General features: G+C 37.2%; 1 long non-coding RNA gene across 1 annotated transcript; it reads right to left on the bottom strand.

Moving 5' to 3' along the window:
* Positions 1 to 2,282: 2,282 nt before the first annotated feature.
* On the bottom strand, positions 2,283 to 4,669 carry LOC131953956 (uncharacterized). Its single transcript, XR_009388722.1, has 4 exons — positions 4,304 to 4,669; positions 3,700 to 3,768; positions 2,637 to 2,687; positions 2,283 to 2,328 (listed from the first exon to the last, which is right to left on the bottom strand). It is a non-coding gene; the product is annotated as an uncharacterized LOC131953956 (long non-coding RNA).
* Positions 4,670 to 17,862: the final 13,193 nt, after the last annotated feature.

Raw genomic sequence — 17,862 nt, 5'->3', positions numbered from 1 at the left:
GCATAAATGACACACACACAGACACACAGACACACAGACACACACACATACATTGCTTTTTATATATATAGATAACCTACTTTCAAAAACCATAACCATTTAATATCATTGAGTTGCATGCATGCACAGAATACTCTCCCTTGTGTCTGTGACTTGCTTTTTCTTCATGTAATAATGACTTGATAGTTTACATCAACTAAATCTTTTAACTTCTCTGGTAGCAATATAAACCGAACGTGATATTTCAACAACCAAGTGGGTAGACACAGGCACAGAAATATCCCATGTACAAGCTGTGATAGTGCTCAGCCAAGAATGTTTTTTTTTGTAGAGCTGCTTAGCTGCAGTGTTTACATGTCAGACTTGACGCATGGAAGGCGAGGCGTGGATTGGTAGGTTCGGATCCCTCTACATGTTCAGTATATGAAGTGCACTATTTTCGTTTGTTAATTTTTCATTGGGATTATACACAAAGTCACAGTTCGTTTTCAAATGGTATTGAAAATATTTTGTTTTCCTTTAATACGGTTATGTGGGTTTTATTGAATAATTAAAATCAAAATAGACTTTGTTTCAAGAAGGAACGATCAAATAATTTCTCGTTTATTTTAATCTCATATTCAAATGATACTTTTGAATATTCAAAAATGATTAATGACTTTCAAACTTTTAGTAATGGACCCCCAGTCTTCATTAAAAAGCATTTCTCTCAAGGTGAGTAGTTAGCTTGTTAGAACCTAGGACTTGAGGTAGTGATGTTGTATACACACTGGCACATGCAGACAGACACAAACAGAGACACACACGGAAACACAGACACACGCACACACATATACACATACACGCGGACACAAACTCAGACACCCACGCACACACACACACACACACAGGTAACCGCGTGCATCACGTTTAATCTTTCAATAACTATTTTTATCACCTAATGTTCCTTATACTCGCTATAAATAAAATTAAACAACAAGTAACATGGCAAAAAGTATTAGTAAACATCTATGTAGATACTAAATGTATGCTTTTTTCCTAGATTTTACTGTTTCAACTGAAGAAATATTCAAACGTTTTAATCAACTGTGCATATACATTTTTGCAATAGTTTTTAAAGATTACTTAAAGAAACGTACAATTAGTTGCATATTAACACATAATGTAAACTATTGGTATTACATTTTGATTACCATATTAGAGCTAACGATTTTCCGTACCGATCCTAGTGGGTCTTTTAACAATTTTGATTCATATAAGAAATACACTTTATGTTTTGATGATGTTATTTTGTTCCGATGTTTCGTTTGCGTTTGTTTACTTGTTGGTTTACTTGTATTGTTTTCTAAACCGTCAATGTATTTTGTGTGTTTACGTTGTTTGTTGTATTGTTAAGCTCACTATTAATTTGTTTTAACTGCAAAACGTTTTTTTAAACATTATTAGGTAGAATTGCCAATGAGAAAAGTGCTGCAGACATCTTGTGATCAAACACGGGAACAAAGTGGCTCAAGTTCGCCTGCATTGTGTCATTAAACACAATAACCCCAACCTGACCTTATACACGATGAATGTTTACCTATTTCTAAAATTATATTTACCATTATAAACATACAATGCACGGGGCAGATGGGGTTTTGACTTAATTTTGACTTTGTCCTCTTTGCTCCTTATGGAACATAGGGCCTCCACCATTTCCTTCCATTTATTCCGCTCCCCGGCTATTAATGTTGCCTTCTCCCAAGACATCCCTGTTGGCTTCAGTTCTTTGATAAGACTCCAACTCCAGGTCTGTCTTGTGCGCCCTCTCTTCCCTTTTTCCTGGGGGTTCAACTCAAGCGCTTGGCGTAGAGCAGATGGAGTAGAGTTCAGCTTTTTTTCACAACCATGGACTATGAAGGGATACTGTGATCAACACACTGCCCACCCGCCAAATGTTGTCAGGTACTAATTAGAGCTAGGTGGTCTCAGCAACGACATAAGCACTTAAGTAAGTTTCATTAAGCAACTTATTTTGTAAAACAGAAATGCTGTTTTTTTTTTAATCACACCTATTATTTACGTTTGAGAAACAACAAATAAATCAAACACACATTTCAAATCAATTGAAAAGCCTTTTAGCATATTGCTATGCAGTTTGTCCATCAAGCTAATGTGTAATGCCAATGTTTAACGTTAAATATTTCTGTTGTGTTAGTATAGTACCTAATATTTTTATATACTTCTCCAGTTAGAAAAAGATTACATCAAATAAAATAACATAAAAACGACATGACGCAACTGTTGTTAGTATCATATATTTAGAACATCTTGGCAGTCGTCTTTCATCTGAAAAGAAATTAATTTTTAAAAATAAAATAAAATATATAAATAGAATGATCCTAAAGGAAAATATTAATCAACATAAAAATCTCAGCCGATTGAATTAAGAAGTGACATTTAAAAAAAACAACATGTTTTTCTACTTAATTTCTCTTTTGAGCTTCACATGAACTATTGTGAGATTTTTAAAAGTGTCTCTTAAACAAAAGTTATAGTAACGATCAGCGAAAACATAGACTTATTAAACATGTAAAATTTAGACAAAGAATTTCGCAAAAAACAAAAACTTAAACGATGAAAAAATACGCTCATACCCTCGAACTATGGTGTACATGTGATCACAGTAACCTTCAAAACGGCCCATGCTAGGAAGAAAAATATCTGTATAAATACATTTTAGGATATAATTTGAGATAGTCTGTATCTGATTAACTCACTAAAAAGACTACTACATACATAAATAGATGCACTACCATTACAGTGTATCTGATTACATCACTAAAAGACTACTGCATACATAAATAGTTGCACTAACATTATAGTTTATCTGATTTCATCACTCAAAGACAACTGCATACGTAACTGCACATATTATGACTACAGCTAAACGAATACATATAGAGACAGCGTTTACATTAATAAACGTATGGCTGCACTTATATGAATATTACTGAACAATAAATCTATTATATATCTGAATATAGGTAAACCTACTTGACTATACACTAGAGCTAATGGATTCGTATTACATGTTACAATAATGAAATGCAAGACAGCAATGGCGAACACATGTCGATGTGTCAGATGTGTGTAGTGATTGACACGAAAGGGAGACTGAAGTCGAAATAAGTCATGGCATCCAAACTATTGACCTATTTCAATTCTCTTATATATTTTAACAGAGACACTATAATAATATTAAAATGAGGGTTCTATTTACTTTACAACACTGTGCGATACAACTCTTCGAGAGTCCTAGAATGACCATATCAAAACATTTTATTTCGAGTTTTTAACTTCGTTTACATACAGACTTTGCTCCGCCCCCCACCCCCTTCACACTCCACTCCCCGAAATAAGTCTTTTGCCCCCACATTATGAAAGGAATTTTATACAGAAAATATATTTTTTTAATGTTGTCCGCCCCCCTCCCCCAAAATATCAAGCCCCCCCCCCCCCATCCACACACCGGAGAAAAAAGTTTGGAAGCAATATTGTTTTCATATTAAACGCAATAATTTACATACACTAAGTAATAGTTTTTTTTTTCTATTGACACGGGTTTACCTTATTTCAAACCTCGAAAGGTATTTGGGACACCATAACATAGTTACATATATAATATTTCCTGAAACCCTTTAAAAACAAAATAATTACAATTCGCAATTGTTATCGCCACAACAGTCAAATCGGACCATGCATGGTTGACCTTGCTGTTGGCAGCAACTGTTGGATAAATTGCATAGGTTATCACGTCAGGTAATATTAAAATTATATGATTAAAATAGACGAGCGATGATTTTTACAATAAAAGTAAAGCATTTTGCTTTTATATATATATATATATATATATATATATATATATATATATATATATATATATATATATATATATATATATATGTATATATAAGCATATATATACATATACACATATACAAATACATAAATACATATATATATATATGTATGTATATATATATATATATATATATATATATGTATATATATATATATATATATATATATATATATATATATATATATATATATATATATATATATATATATATATATATATATATATATATATATTTGCAAGTTTCTTTGAATTTAACAGTTGTATGGATTATTAAGCACCGTTAATGTTAAATTAAACTTAAAACAATCAAATGTATCGCATCTATTATGTTTTTACGTTAAATGTGAATTTGACTTTTCATTTTAGACTTGTGTGTTGAAACAGTTCAAGTGTACTCACCACTCTGATAATCTGTAGAAGTTAGCAAGACACACCAGAACAAGGAGAGCTGCGACCTTCATTTCAATCAGATGATGAAAACTAACATAAAATAATTTCCAATTTTATCTCCTACAAATGAGGATGAACAGTTGTAGTTACTAAAAGTAATTTAACAGTATTCAAAAAATGTTAACATCAATTTGTTCCTTAACCTAATGTTTCCCGTAAAAAGACAATATAAACATCAAATTTTGCATTAGTTGATTATATCCCTTAAAAATAATTTAAAGATCTATCTAAACCAACTAAGATGTTATCTATTCTAGTTGAGATATATAATAGCATATAATAGTATTAACCCCTTTTTAAAGTTAGGTTTGCTAACTCGCATTTATCTAGGCTATGAGTCAGCGTTATCTAGCAATATCCAACCATTGGTATAACAATCAGCTTAAAATAAATTGGATTGAGTACTTAATCTCCGCTAAGTGTATGGTTTAAATTGACATTACTTCATCACGTGCGTGTTGTTATAAGTATTAACTGGGCGTGTAGGTAATCATCAGCTTCACAGAGTGTAGGTGAAGATTATAGATGATTAAGGTAAAACTTACATATAGTTCAGGTAATACTTACAGAGAGTCATCAGATATAGATAATTAGGTAATTTACATCAAGCTGCTACACGATCGATATACATACGCATGTTTTTTAGACTAAATAATACTTAACATTAGTGCATGTGATACTAGCGTGGGCTCTACGTGAACATTATCAGAGAAGTTAATACCAAGCGTTATCCGAATTGCTGTAATAACATCATTTAAATATAATAACATAAGTAGATTAAATATTGCACATAGTTAATTGGTTCACATCTCATCGATAAGTAATGCACACAGATCATTACGGTGTACATTTTACATTATTTAGTAGTGCACTTACACTATTAACGAGTACACATCACATTCCTAAATGTTGTAGCACAACACATCCCAAAGGTTGCACATCACATCCCTAAATATTGTGACATCACATCCCTAAATGGTCCACATCACATTCCTAAATATTACACCTCACATTCCTAAATATTACACATCACATCCCTAAAATGTTACACATCACATCCCTAAATGTTGTAGCACAACACATTTCATAATATTGCACATCACATCCCTAAATTGTACACATCACATCCCTAAATGTTCCACATCACATCCTTAAATGCCCCATATCACATCCCTAATGTTGCACATCACATCCCTAAAGGTTACACATCACATCCCTAAATGTTGTAGCACAACACATCTCATAATATTGCACATCACATCCCTAGATGTTCCACATCACATCCTTAAATGCCCCATATCACATCGCTAATGTTGCACATCACATCCCTAAATGTTACACATCACATCCCTAAACGCCCCATATCACATCCCTAATGTTGCACATAACATCCCTAAATGTTGCACATCACATCCCTAAATGTTACACATCACATCCCTAAATGCCCCGTATCACAACCCTAATGTTGCACATCACATCCCTAAACGCCCCATATCACATCCCTAACGTTGCACATCACATCCCTAAATGCTCCATATCCCATCCTTAATGTTACACATCACATCCCTAATGTTGCACATCACATAACTAAATGCTGCAATTCACACCAGGATACACTTTTTGTTTAAAGATGTACATCTCAAGAATGAAGATGGTGCTCATTATAATGTTATTACATTTATTTTTCTGACGCCTCACATCGAATATGTGCGCAAATTTCTGTGTGCGCTTTTATTTCTTTTTGCGCTTTTTTCTGTTTGCGCTTTTTCTGTTTGCGCTCTTTTCTGTTTGCGCTTTTTTCCGCTGCGCATCTTTCTGGTCACCGTCTAGCTCATACATTAGGAGACTGACCTGTGTGCTGAGTCTTCTACTGGACCGAATGGACCAGGACCAAAGCTAAACAGTTCCACTGGTTGTGTCTTACAATAAATAGCTAACACTACATTTTATCCCGTATTTCTAAGTTTTTTTCTTACTCTTCATACAATACTAGAAACTGTTTTACGATATATATATATATATATATATATATATATATATATATATATATATATATATATATATATATATATATATATATTTATATATATTTATATATATTTAGATTTATTTTGTATCTCAATGATCTGTATACATCGCTGTATCAAGTAGACACCTAACCAAAATTATATCAAAGCTGTCGTCTCAAATCTGTCGACACCAAAATGATAATAGTGATAAATTCACGAGAGACATAGAGACAAGAAACATGCACACATTTAAAAGAGTGACACTATTGGTCTTTTTGAAACGCTTTGTACAATTTCTATATGAACGTTTGGAATCCATATTTAAATCCAAAAAACTAAGCACAAAAACTCGCATCTACACTTCTATAAGTCATCAGAAAGAAACAAGTATGTACCACTGTCCTGAAATACTAGACTATATTATATCATTATTATATTTACAAGAAACTTTACGATTTAAAAAAAATAACATGTCTTTAAAATATGAATAAAAGGTACATAGTTTTAAAAAGAAAAGCTCTCTGATATATTGTAGTTTCAATCATAAATGTTATTTTCACGAGATTGTAACTGTGGAATCGAGGGCAGCTTGGCCTTGGCATCTTCAGTAATCGTAGAAATGGACTGAGTGATGATCTGCTGGGGTGTTGCTTCCGTTTCTTCTGCCAGTTGTTTCATCTGCTGCACTACTTTACACACTTCCAGTTGAGATGTATCTAGTCCATTCGAATGTTCATTACATCGTCCAACAAGCTGTTCACCATGAATCTTTATTTTTGCTTTTCATTCTGCCTTGTTGCGTCTTTTGGAACACTCAAATGACACAACGCCGTTCGCCAGATCATTTTGCTTGACATAAACATAGCCTTCAAAAATCACCTTTAAATTTCCTTTATTGGATTGAACGAACTCCATTTCAGAAAATATACGATTTGTCGAGAAATAAATTTGATTTAATATTTATACCATGGTTCTGTATGCCAAGGTGGATATGAACCAAGCTTCCGCCGGTGAATCCCTCACATCTTTTGAATTGTTAAGAATGTGTTGCTTTGATCCACGCGGCTCCCACATATGGATGACCTATATCTAAGGTGTTGTCGGTGCCCGATCTTTGATCAAATACAACTAAGGTCACTCCTTTATTTCGAAAAGCATTTTTTTAGGTAGAAACTGTTTTCTTAGTCATAAAAAAAAATTCTTGGTTCACATCATCGTTATTTTTTCTTTATATAAACCTCAGTCCGGGGGTTATTATCTGGGGGGGTTTATATCGCGGGGGGGGGGTTGTCCAGGGGGTTTATGTCGCGGGGGGTTTTCGTCCAGGGGGTTTATGTCGCGGGGGGTTTTTGTCCAGGGGGTTTATGTCGGGGGGTTTATGTCCAGGGGGTTTATGTCCAGGGGGTTTTTGACCGGACACCTTTAGGCAAAGCACATGTGGTTAAAGTACCAAAGCCGTCGCCGCGAATGACTGCGACGATGTACAGTATACTTTTTATCAACGGCGCATAGCTTATCAATGCTTCATTATAATTTTTGAACAGTACACATACGCTTCCAACACCCATCCCCTTGATATCCAGCAGCACAACCAGACCGACATCCGCCTGTAGCTACAAAACATGTCTCAGTTGGGTCGTTACAGTTGCAGGTGTTGACACAATCTAGGCCGTAATTTTTTACGTGACACACGTTGTCTGGAGAAATAAACGTTACGTTTTACCTATAAACTCATAAAAAACATGATGCCTGAATGATGAAGCTCTATTTACACAATGTTTCTCTATACAGTTTCAGTTTATACTCACCACCGTATATCTCAACCTCACATAGAGTTAGAATGCCTCCTATAGATATATTCACATAAGACACCGAACCATGTGAGCTTGATGTAATTGTGTAAATTGGTACATTGTCGTTAGAACTTGTATCCCTGTACTCAAACAGTTTTGACGCAGCGTAGTTGTAACTGTTCACTACGAATCCTTTTAGTCGTTCACGGTTTGTGTCTGAAATGTAAATAAACAATATGCAAGTGTTTGAGTTAATTTATTTCAAGTAAACAGCTGCTTCTAAAAAATATATGACACTTTATAAAAATACGAGCCGACCCGCTGCGTATCATACGCCGCTATTTAGTTGTTTTTTTCCTACTTTTCAGTAATTTATAATTTGTGAATTCGACAGTACCAATGCTTCCATTGAAAATATTTGCTTAAAAACACTACCCCCCCCCCCACACGTGAAAGCAGCCTCCTCTTAGTTACCTCCTCCAAGTTTAAAATCGTTTTAAACTAAATTATCTGCCCCTAATAGCCGTCACCAAACCCGTCTCTATGATTGTAAAATGTAAACAGAGTGAACACCGCTCCCCAGATTATGTGGGGGTGGGGTGGGGGTGGGTAGTGATAGTGATAGAGAGGAAGAGAGGGGACTGCAAAGGCGCGCTTGCAGCTTGTTTTCTAACTGATCCCAGAAGAGAATTATATATATAGATACTAGCGTACCCGTCCCCGCACGTAGCTGCGGGAATAGAAGAAAGTCCGACGGAATATATAAGAAGGGTTTCATCAATGCGTTACAAATCCTATATTATTAGACTCGTGACCTTGTTTTCTAAAAGTGAGATATTTAAATGTAAACTATGCCTGCGCTTGGATTATAAATATCGGGACACGGCTTTATCTACACTACCACATGAAAACCTTGAGTATACATTAATCACTCACCGAAATAATGAGGTATAACACACTTCGGTGACTGCCCATGTGTCAGAGAAGTAGAAGGGCGCTCTCAGGAGCCCCCCCCCCCCGATTACACTACCGCATAGGCGCGGCGTACCACCCCTGGCTCCTTAAAACTAACAGGCGCCCTCGTGCCTAATAGCTTCCTGTTAACAATGATGCAGATTGCGTCATTCGCTTAAGTGATATAAATGAACAGGATTTGTTATTTAACACGTAAAAAATTATTTGACGTGTTTTAAACATCAGTGTGACTGTTACTAATGGTCTATTCTTAGATGCTCGATCTCAGTTTCTGATTGAATTATCTAAAAATAGATGCTAATTGCATTACGTATTACACGGCCCTCAGCGGCCCATTTGAGCCTTTGGGGGCCGAAACAGACAGGGCGCCAGAGGACACGCCTGATTCAATTTAGTAAGTGTTTGTAACGCCCCATCCTATCCACTGTCTATCACACCATAGCGGCTTTCGGAAAGACCAGGGCGCCAAATCGCATTCTGCCGGGGGGTGGGGGGGGGCTGCCCATGCAAAATTAAATCCCCCCTTCCCCACCACCCACCCACCCCTATTACCCCCTCCCACCCCAGAATCTTTCTCGGAAGTATTCATCAATTTCCTAAAGTTTTATGGCAACGAGATAAACTGTTTCGAACCGCAATCGTCTTTTATTTTTATAAACCGTATATAGAGAAAAATCCCACCATTCTGTGGCGCCGCCCTTGCGAAATTAAAACAAAAAAAGATTTTTTTACAGAAACCTTCCCATGAGTGTTTTAACCAACTCCCCACAGTTTGATGGCGATCGGAATAACGCCGTGAAACCGCAATAGAAGTTTATTTTTATAAACAGTATATAGAGAAAATCGCACCCTCCATTGGCGCCACCCTTGCGAAAAAAATTTTTTTCAGAACACTTTCCTGGTGTGTTCTAATCAAATCCCTGAAGTTTGATGGCTATCGGATAAACGTTGTGAGACCGTAAGCGACCTTTATGTTTATATATCATATATAGAGATAAAACAAATCGCTCCCTGCCGGGACGCCACCCCTGAGAATATGAAAATGTTTTTAGCGCAGAACCCTCTCCAGGAATATTCTCAATATTTCCCCAAAATTTCATGGCGATCGTGTGAACGGTGTCACCGCAATTCACTTTTATTATTTTTATATACCGTATATAGAGAAAAATCGCACCCTCCCGTGGCGCCGCCCTTGCGAAATTAAAAATAATGTTTTTACAGAACCCTTGCCTAAAATGTTCTAATAAAGCCACTAAAGTTCGATGGCGATCGGATGAATGGTGACAGAATAAAATCGACTTTTATTTTTATATACCGTATATAGAGAAAAACAAATCGCGCCCTGTCGGGGCGCCACCCCTTATAATTTGAATTTTTTTCTTTATCCAAAACCTCCACGGGTACATTCTCAACAACTTCCCAAAATTTCACGGCGATGTAATGATAGGTGTAGTAATGTATAAAAGACAAATAGACAGACACACACATTGCTTTTCTCTATATATAAAAAGCAATGTATGTGTGTGTGTGTCTGTCTGTCTGTCTGTCTGTGTGTGTGTCGTTTTTTTCAGAACACTTTCCTGGTGTGTTCTAATCAAATCCCTGAAGTTTGATGGCTATCGGATAAACGTTGTGAGACCGTAAGCGACCTTTATGTTTATATATCATATATAGAGATAAAACAAATCGCTCCCTGCCGGGACGCCACCCCTGAGAATATGAAAATGTTTTTAGCGCAGAACCCTCTCCAGGAATATTCTCAATATTTCCCCAAAATTTCATGGCGATCGTGTGAACGGTGTCACCGCAATTCACTTTTATTATTTTTATATACCGTATATAGAGAAAAATCGCACCCTCCCGTGGCGCCGCCCTTGCGAAATTAAAAATAATGTTTTTACAGAACCCTTGCCTAAAATGTTCTAATAAAGCCACTAAAGTTCGATGGCGATCGGATGAATGGTGACAGAATAAAATCGACTTTTATTTTTATATACCGTATATAGAGAAAAACAAATCGCGCCCTGTCGGGGCGCCACCCCTTATAATTTGAATTTTTTTCTTTATCCAAAACCTCCACGGGTACATTCTCAACAACTTCCCAAAATTTCACGGCGATGTAATGATAGGTGTAGTAATGTATAAAAGACAAATAGACAGACACACACATTGCTTTTCTCTATATATAAAAAGCAATGTATGTGTGTGTGTGTCTGTCTGTCTGTCTGTCTGTGTGTGTGTCGTTTTGTTTACATTTAAATAACACAGTTTTAGAAAACAAGGTCACGCGTCTAAAAACATATGATTGGTAACGCATTGGTGAAATCCTTCTAATATATTTCGTCAGACTATATTCTATCCCAGCGGCAACGCGCGGTGGACGGGTACCCTAGTTATATATATAGAAGAATAAGATAGAAGATATACTAGTTTAAGAGACATGTACCCTTTCTTCCAACAGCCCTTCTCTGTATTAGTACATATTCTTCAGTATCTATGATATGAAGGTTTTATGCAGGTTAAAATAGCCATTCGCATACATACTCAATGAATCGCTTGTGCTTAGTAATTTTAAGCTTCAACGTTTCTGATGAATTTTAATTCTAATAGCCCTAGAACAGGCGTCGGCAACCTTTTGAGACGAAAGAGCCAAAAGTTACAATTTACAAAATTTCCAGGATTTTAAAGAGCCACTCACGTTTGTATTTCATTAATTAGGATTTAGTATATATATATACATATATATATATATATATATATATATATATAAATATATATATATATATATATATATATATATATATATATATATATATATATATATATATATATATATATAGCATTACTACACCTTTAATCCGATCGCCATGAAACTTTGGAAAGTTCTTCAGATTACTCCTTGGGAGGTATCTGCGAAACATATTTTTTTAATTTTACAAGGGTGGCGCCCCGGGAGGGTGCGATTATTCTCTATATACTGTATATTAAAAAAGATGCCCTGTCAAAACGGCCCGGGACAAATCGGCCCCTTCAAAACGGCCCCGTTAATATGACCCCGTCAAATCGAGCCCTGACAAAACGACCCAGTCAAAATAGCCCCGTCAAAAGCGCCCCGACTTATTGGCTCTTGTCAAATGGGCTCCCATTATATTGACTTGCGACATATAGGCTCCCGAAAAATGGGGGTCCATAAGTCGCTGGCCCTTTTGACGGGTCAATTTGACATGGCTCTTATGTCGGGGCCGATTTGTCGGGTCGTTTTGACGAAGCTGTTTTGTCATTTGCCGTTTTGACGCCGCACGATTAAAAAAATAATAGTCGGTTCGACACCGTTCATGTTATTGTCATGAAACATTGGAGAGTAGATGAGAATACTCCAGAGAAGAGTTCTGCAAAAAAATAAGCGGCGCCAGGAAGAGTACATTTTTATCTTTGGAGCCCAGATTTCCATAGCGGCTTTGTTAGCATCTTTTAATTGGGCGTCCTACATAGCGGGTAAGGTGTACTATTATATTCAGCAGTAAAACTGCAACAAGCGCAACCGCAGATGCCCCATCGATTGCGCGACCTGAAGCGGCAAGGGCTCACCTGCGAGCACTATGTCGGCTTGCTCGTTTAAAAAAGGCTTTACACTAAAGACAAGATGGGCAGCAATAATCGTTTACTTAATCGAATCAGGCGCGCCCTGCGGCGCACCGGCAGGGGGCGATTTGGCGCCCCGGGCTTAACCGTGAGCACCATGGCGACTATGTTCTATTTAAACAGCGCGTTATGCTATGGATAAAATGGGTTGCTATAGTCGTTCACTAAATCGAATCAGGCACATCCTCTGGCGGGAGTCTCTGCAAGCTGCGATTTGGCGCTCAGATCTTTCCTGCGAGCACTAAGCGCCTACTTTAGTTTTAATGAGCACCCTACAATATTGACAATGCGGCACACGACATTAAATGATTAAACCGAGCTAGGGCCGTACGCGGCGCCTAGTGGTAGTGTAATCGGATTGACGATTTATTATTATATTGTCCATTACCGACGGTTGCAGACTAATACTTTTACGAGTTTTAAAAATAAAATATTTATCAATATTTGTGCATGAAGTTGAAGAGCCGCATCGAGACATCAAAAGAGCGAGCCGCAGGTTGCCGATCCCTGCCCTAGAATAATGACCTTATGTCAGATAACATGCGAAATAGAAATGATAATATGTGATCAAATATTGAAATATGAACCTTTACCTCTGTTGTAAAGGATATATCTGTTGACACGCTTTGCAATTAAAAATGCAACTCTCCATAAGCCTGGCTGGTGCACTGCTGTATGTGAACATGTATGCTGTAGAATGTTCCCATTAGTGTTACCATCCACAGCCAGAGATGAACTGTACACAAAACCAGCTTCAGTATAATCATTTGATTGGCTGGTGTTTTCTTTTAGAGCAACGTTTCTACCTGTATAATCATTTAGTACGATACTTGAAAATTTTTCTTCCTAACCTAAAATATGATATTACTTTGTAACCAAGCCATGTATGTTTGCTTCTAATATGTATTTAAAAAACGCCTAAAACTTTTGAAACATGGTGAACTACAAAATATCATTTAGGTTACTATTAGAATATACTGTCTTGTGATATTTGCATTGTAAAATAAATAGACATTAAAAATTAACTTTTTAAGATCGATCACCTCATGTTAAACAGTTGTTTTATATTTGATCGTAAGTTAAACAAACAGCAAATAAAATAAAAATGCAATGATTATAATAAAATGCACAATATTAATAAAAGTTATTCGAATTAAATGTGGAATGCATATTTTTTTTTTAATTTGTTATAATAGTATTTATTTTATAAACATTTCGTACACGCAAGACAGGAGGCTATGACAGTGCAAACAAGAAGGAGGAAGTGGCGCTGGGTGGGACACACTTTGCGAAAGGCTCACCCAAATGTTACACGCCAAGCGCTTGAGTGGAACCCCCACGGAAAGCAAAAGAGAGGGCGCCAAAGACAGACGGCGGAGTCTTTTCAAAGAACTGAAGCCATCAGGGATGTCTTTGGAAACAGCGAAACTAATAGCAGGGGATCGGATGAAATGGAAGGAAATGGTGGAGGCCCTATGTTCCATAAGGAGCAAAGAGGACTAAGTCAAGTCAACATTTCGAACGGAAATGATATTTTAGGAAGCAAATTGTAAAATAAAATTGAAATAAAAAAAACAATTATTACCTCCACTCACGAAACCGAACAAACTTCTAGCGTTGGTCCTAAGTGTAGGCTCACATGTGTGGCAGTGACATCTGTCTGACAGAGAATGTCAGTGACTCTGTTAGTTACTTTGATCAGATGAATAGTTGGGGTAATTATTTCATTTAGAGTCAGTTGAACGTTCTGTAATGAATCTGGGGAAGGGTGAATTTAAAGTTAGTTTTTTTGTACAACCAACACATTTGATACGTTTGCAAAAATTAGAAATGCATTAGAAATATTCAAGGTTTTATTGTGATCCACAACTTGGTTGGGTTAAGTAATCCATCAGTCTGGTTTGAGCGAACCGCTTTTCTATGTTGGGTCGGATGATACGCCTCTCTGGGTAGTGTGATCCACCTCTCTGGGTAGTGTGATCCACCTCTCTGGGTAGAGTGATCCACCTCTCTGGGTAGAGTGATCCACCTCTCTGGGTAGAGTGATCCACCTCTCTGGGTAGAGTGATCCACCTCTCTGGGTAGAGTGATCCACCTCTCTGGGTAGAGTGATCCGCCTCTCTGGGTAGAGTGATCCACCTCTCTGGGTAGAGTGATCCACCTCTCTGGGTAGAGTGATCCGCCTCTCTGGGTAGAGTGATCCACCTCTCTGGGTAGAGTGATCCACCTCTCTGGGTAGAGTGATCCGCCTCTCTGGGTAGAGTGATCCACCTCTCTGGGTAGAGTGATCCACCTCTCTGGGTAGAGTGATCCACCTCTCTGGGTAGAGTGATCCACCTCTCTGGGTAGAGTGATCCACCTCTCTGGGTAGAGTGATCCGCCTCTCTGGTTAGAGTGATCCACCTCTCTGGGTAGAGTGATCCACCTCTCTGGGTAGAGTGATCCACCTCTCTGGGTAGAGTGATCCACCTCTCTGGGTAGTGTGATACACCTCTCTGGGTAGAGTGATCCACCTCTCTGGGTAGAGTGATCCACCTCTCTGGGTAGAGTGATCCACCTCTCTGGGTAGAGTGATCCACCTCTCTGGGTAGTGTGATCCACCTCTCTGGGTAGAGTGATCCGCCTCTCTGGGTAGAGTGATCCGCCTCTCTGGGTAGATTGATCCAACTGTTTGGGTTGTGCAAACGCAATAACAGGGTAGAAAACTCCCCGTTGATTTCATCCAAACATTTTATATATAATATATTATAATGTAATGTTGCAAAATTTAGACTGTCCGGAATAGAAATGGACTTACTTGACTTTTGCGTGACTATTCTAAACCACGTGACTTGGTAAGCAATTGTCCATGTCAGGCTAAAAGTTGAAATACTCGAACATGTGGTATCGTCTCCATCTGTTATGGTGGCGTGGGAAGTTGTTGCAGTTAATTGTGCTAAATCTTCTGGAAACAGAATTTTAAATGTACATTGCCCAATGTAGTATGGATCACCCACTAAGAGTGTTTTATATAAAACTGTTATTAAAAAAGTTCGCTAAAATGATGTACTCACGATATTGACATAGATGACCAAACCAGCCCCTAACGCACGTAGAGCCTCCTGTACACTTTCCGTCAACATCACATTGGTTGATGACACAGCGACATTTAAACTGACATCTGGAGCCGAACCAGCCAATTTGACACGCTAATAACCAACAAAGAGTCAGCGCTGACATTGTAAAGATACACTTTTCTCAACAATTTACTTGAAATGAGGAAATGTATTTATTTTCAAAGTTGTTTTAAATGAAATGAAAAATAAATGATTTCAATAAATTAGAGCAAGAATTAGTTAAAATGTGCAAGAATTACATAAACATTTTTTGTTTTAAATTCTTGAGTTAACCTAAATTTAAAAAAAACTTGCCTGTGGTCATTGGCATCACACTGACGGATAAGATAAAACAATACAATATATGTAGTTCCATTACTTAGAGTTACTTGAACAATTTATGTGTTGGAAACAAGCTTAGTATGAGTACATTCTTGCGGAATGCACACACTGGTATGCAGTAGAATTCGCCATTCAAGTAACACAACCCTAGCAGTGTACGTTTGAACTCAGGTGTCTTGACACATTGTTGACACACGTGTTTCACAGTACAAAACATAATTTATGAAGTTTTGTCAGTAGGTGGACGGATCAGTTCAAGATAATGAGGTAAATCTGGACTACAGTTCTACTTGATATGGTGGGTCTGTTTAGTGTAATCGTTCTCTCTTGTCAGTTGGGTATTTATGGTAAAAAGCAGGAAGTAAAAAGACGTTTGTTAAAAACGTTACGTTGATTTATTTTAAGAATGTAACACAGCAGATTACAATGAATGTGATGACCAGTAGCCCGAAGTATTAACTGTCACCCACAGCCAGTAGAACTGTCAAACTTTGCTCATGGTCCATTCGGTCAAGTAGAAGACAACACTGAACTCCACCCTTTTCTAAAATTGTAACTATTTTATTACACAACTGATACCTTGAAATATATATATTGGATAAATCAGAAACAAAATATTATAATATTACGTCGCTAACACAAATACCATAATAGACTAATATAATGTGCTGTAAAAACTTGACTGCATTACTTTAGTGTGTGTTCTTTATAAGTAACGAGCCGACCCACGGCGTATCATACGCCGCTATTTAGTTGTTTTTTTTTCTACTTTCCAGTAATTCATAATTTGTGAATTCGACGGTACCAATGCTGCCACTGATGATATTTGCTTTAAAACACTATCAGTTGGTCGTTAAGGAAGATAACCCCCCGCCCACCCTCATTTCCCCCAACCCCTACCCTCCCTACCCCCACCCCCGTGTAAGCAGCCTCCTCTTAATTACCTCCCCTAAGTTTAAAATATTTTCAAACTAAATTATCTGCCCCTAATAGGAGTCACTAAACCCGGCTCTATGTCTATAAACATTTAGCGTGAACCACAGCTCACCAGACCATGTGTGGGTGGGGGAGGGTGATTTATGCCTAGTAAGGAAGAGAGGGGACTGCAAGGCGCGCTTACAGCTTGTTTTCTAGCGTCTCCCAGAAGAGAATAATATATATAGATGAGCTACTTTCAAAAACCATAACCATTTAATATCATTGAGTTGCAGGCTTGTACAGAATACTCTCCCTTGTGTCTGTGACTTACTATTTCTTCATGTAATAATGACTTGATAGTTTACATCAACTAAATCTTTTCCTTCATGTGATAATAACTTGAAAGTTTACATCAACTAAATCTTTTAACTTCTCTGGTAGCAATACAAACCGAACGTAATATTTCAACAACCAAGTGGGTAGACACAGGCACAGAAATATCCCATGTACAAGCTGTGATAATGCTCAGCAAAGAATGCTTTATTTTTGTAGAGCTGCTTAGCTGCAGTGTTTACTTGTCAGACTTGACGCATGGAAGGCGAGGCGTGGATTGGTAGGTTCGGATCCTTTACACGTTCAGTATATGAAGTGCACTATTTTCGTTTGTTAATTTTTCATTGGCATTATACAATACACAAAGTCACAGTTCGTTTTCAAATGGTTTTGAACATATT

The sequence above is a fragment of the Physella acuta genome, unplaced genomic scaffold, assembly GCF_028476545.2.
Source record: "Physella acuta isolate Inbredline_101_S28 unplaced genomic scaffold, ASM2847654v3 ptg000966l, whole genome shotgun sequence".
NCBI classification, from domain to species: domain Eukaryota; kingdom Metazoa; phylum Mollusca; class Gastropoda; family Physidae; genus Physella; species Physella acuta.
The sequence above is the reverse complement of the archived record's forward strand: the minus strand, read 5'-3'. Positions and strand labels throughout refer to the sequence as shown.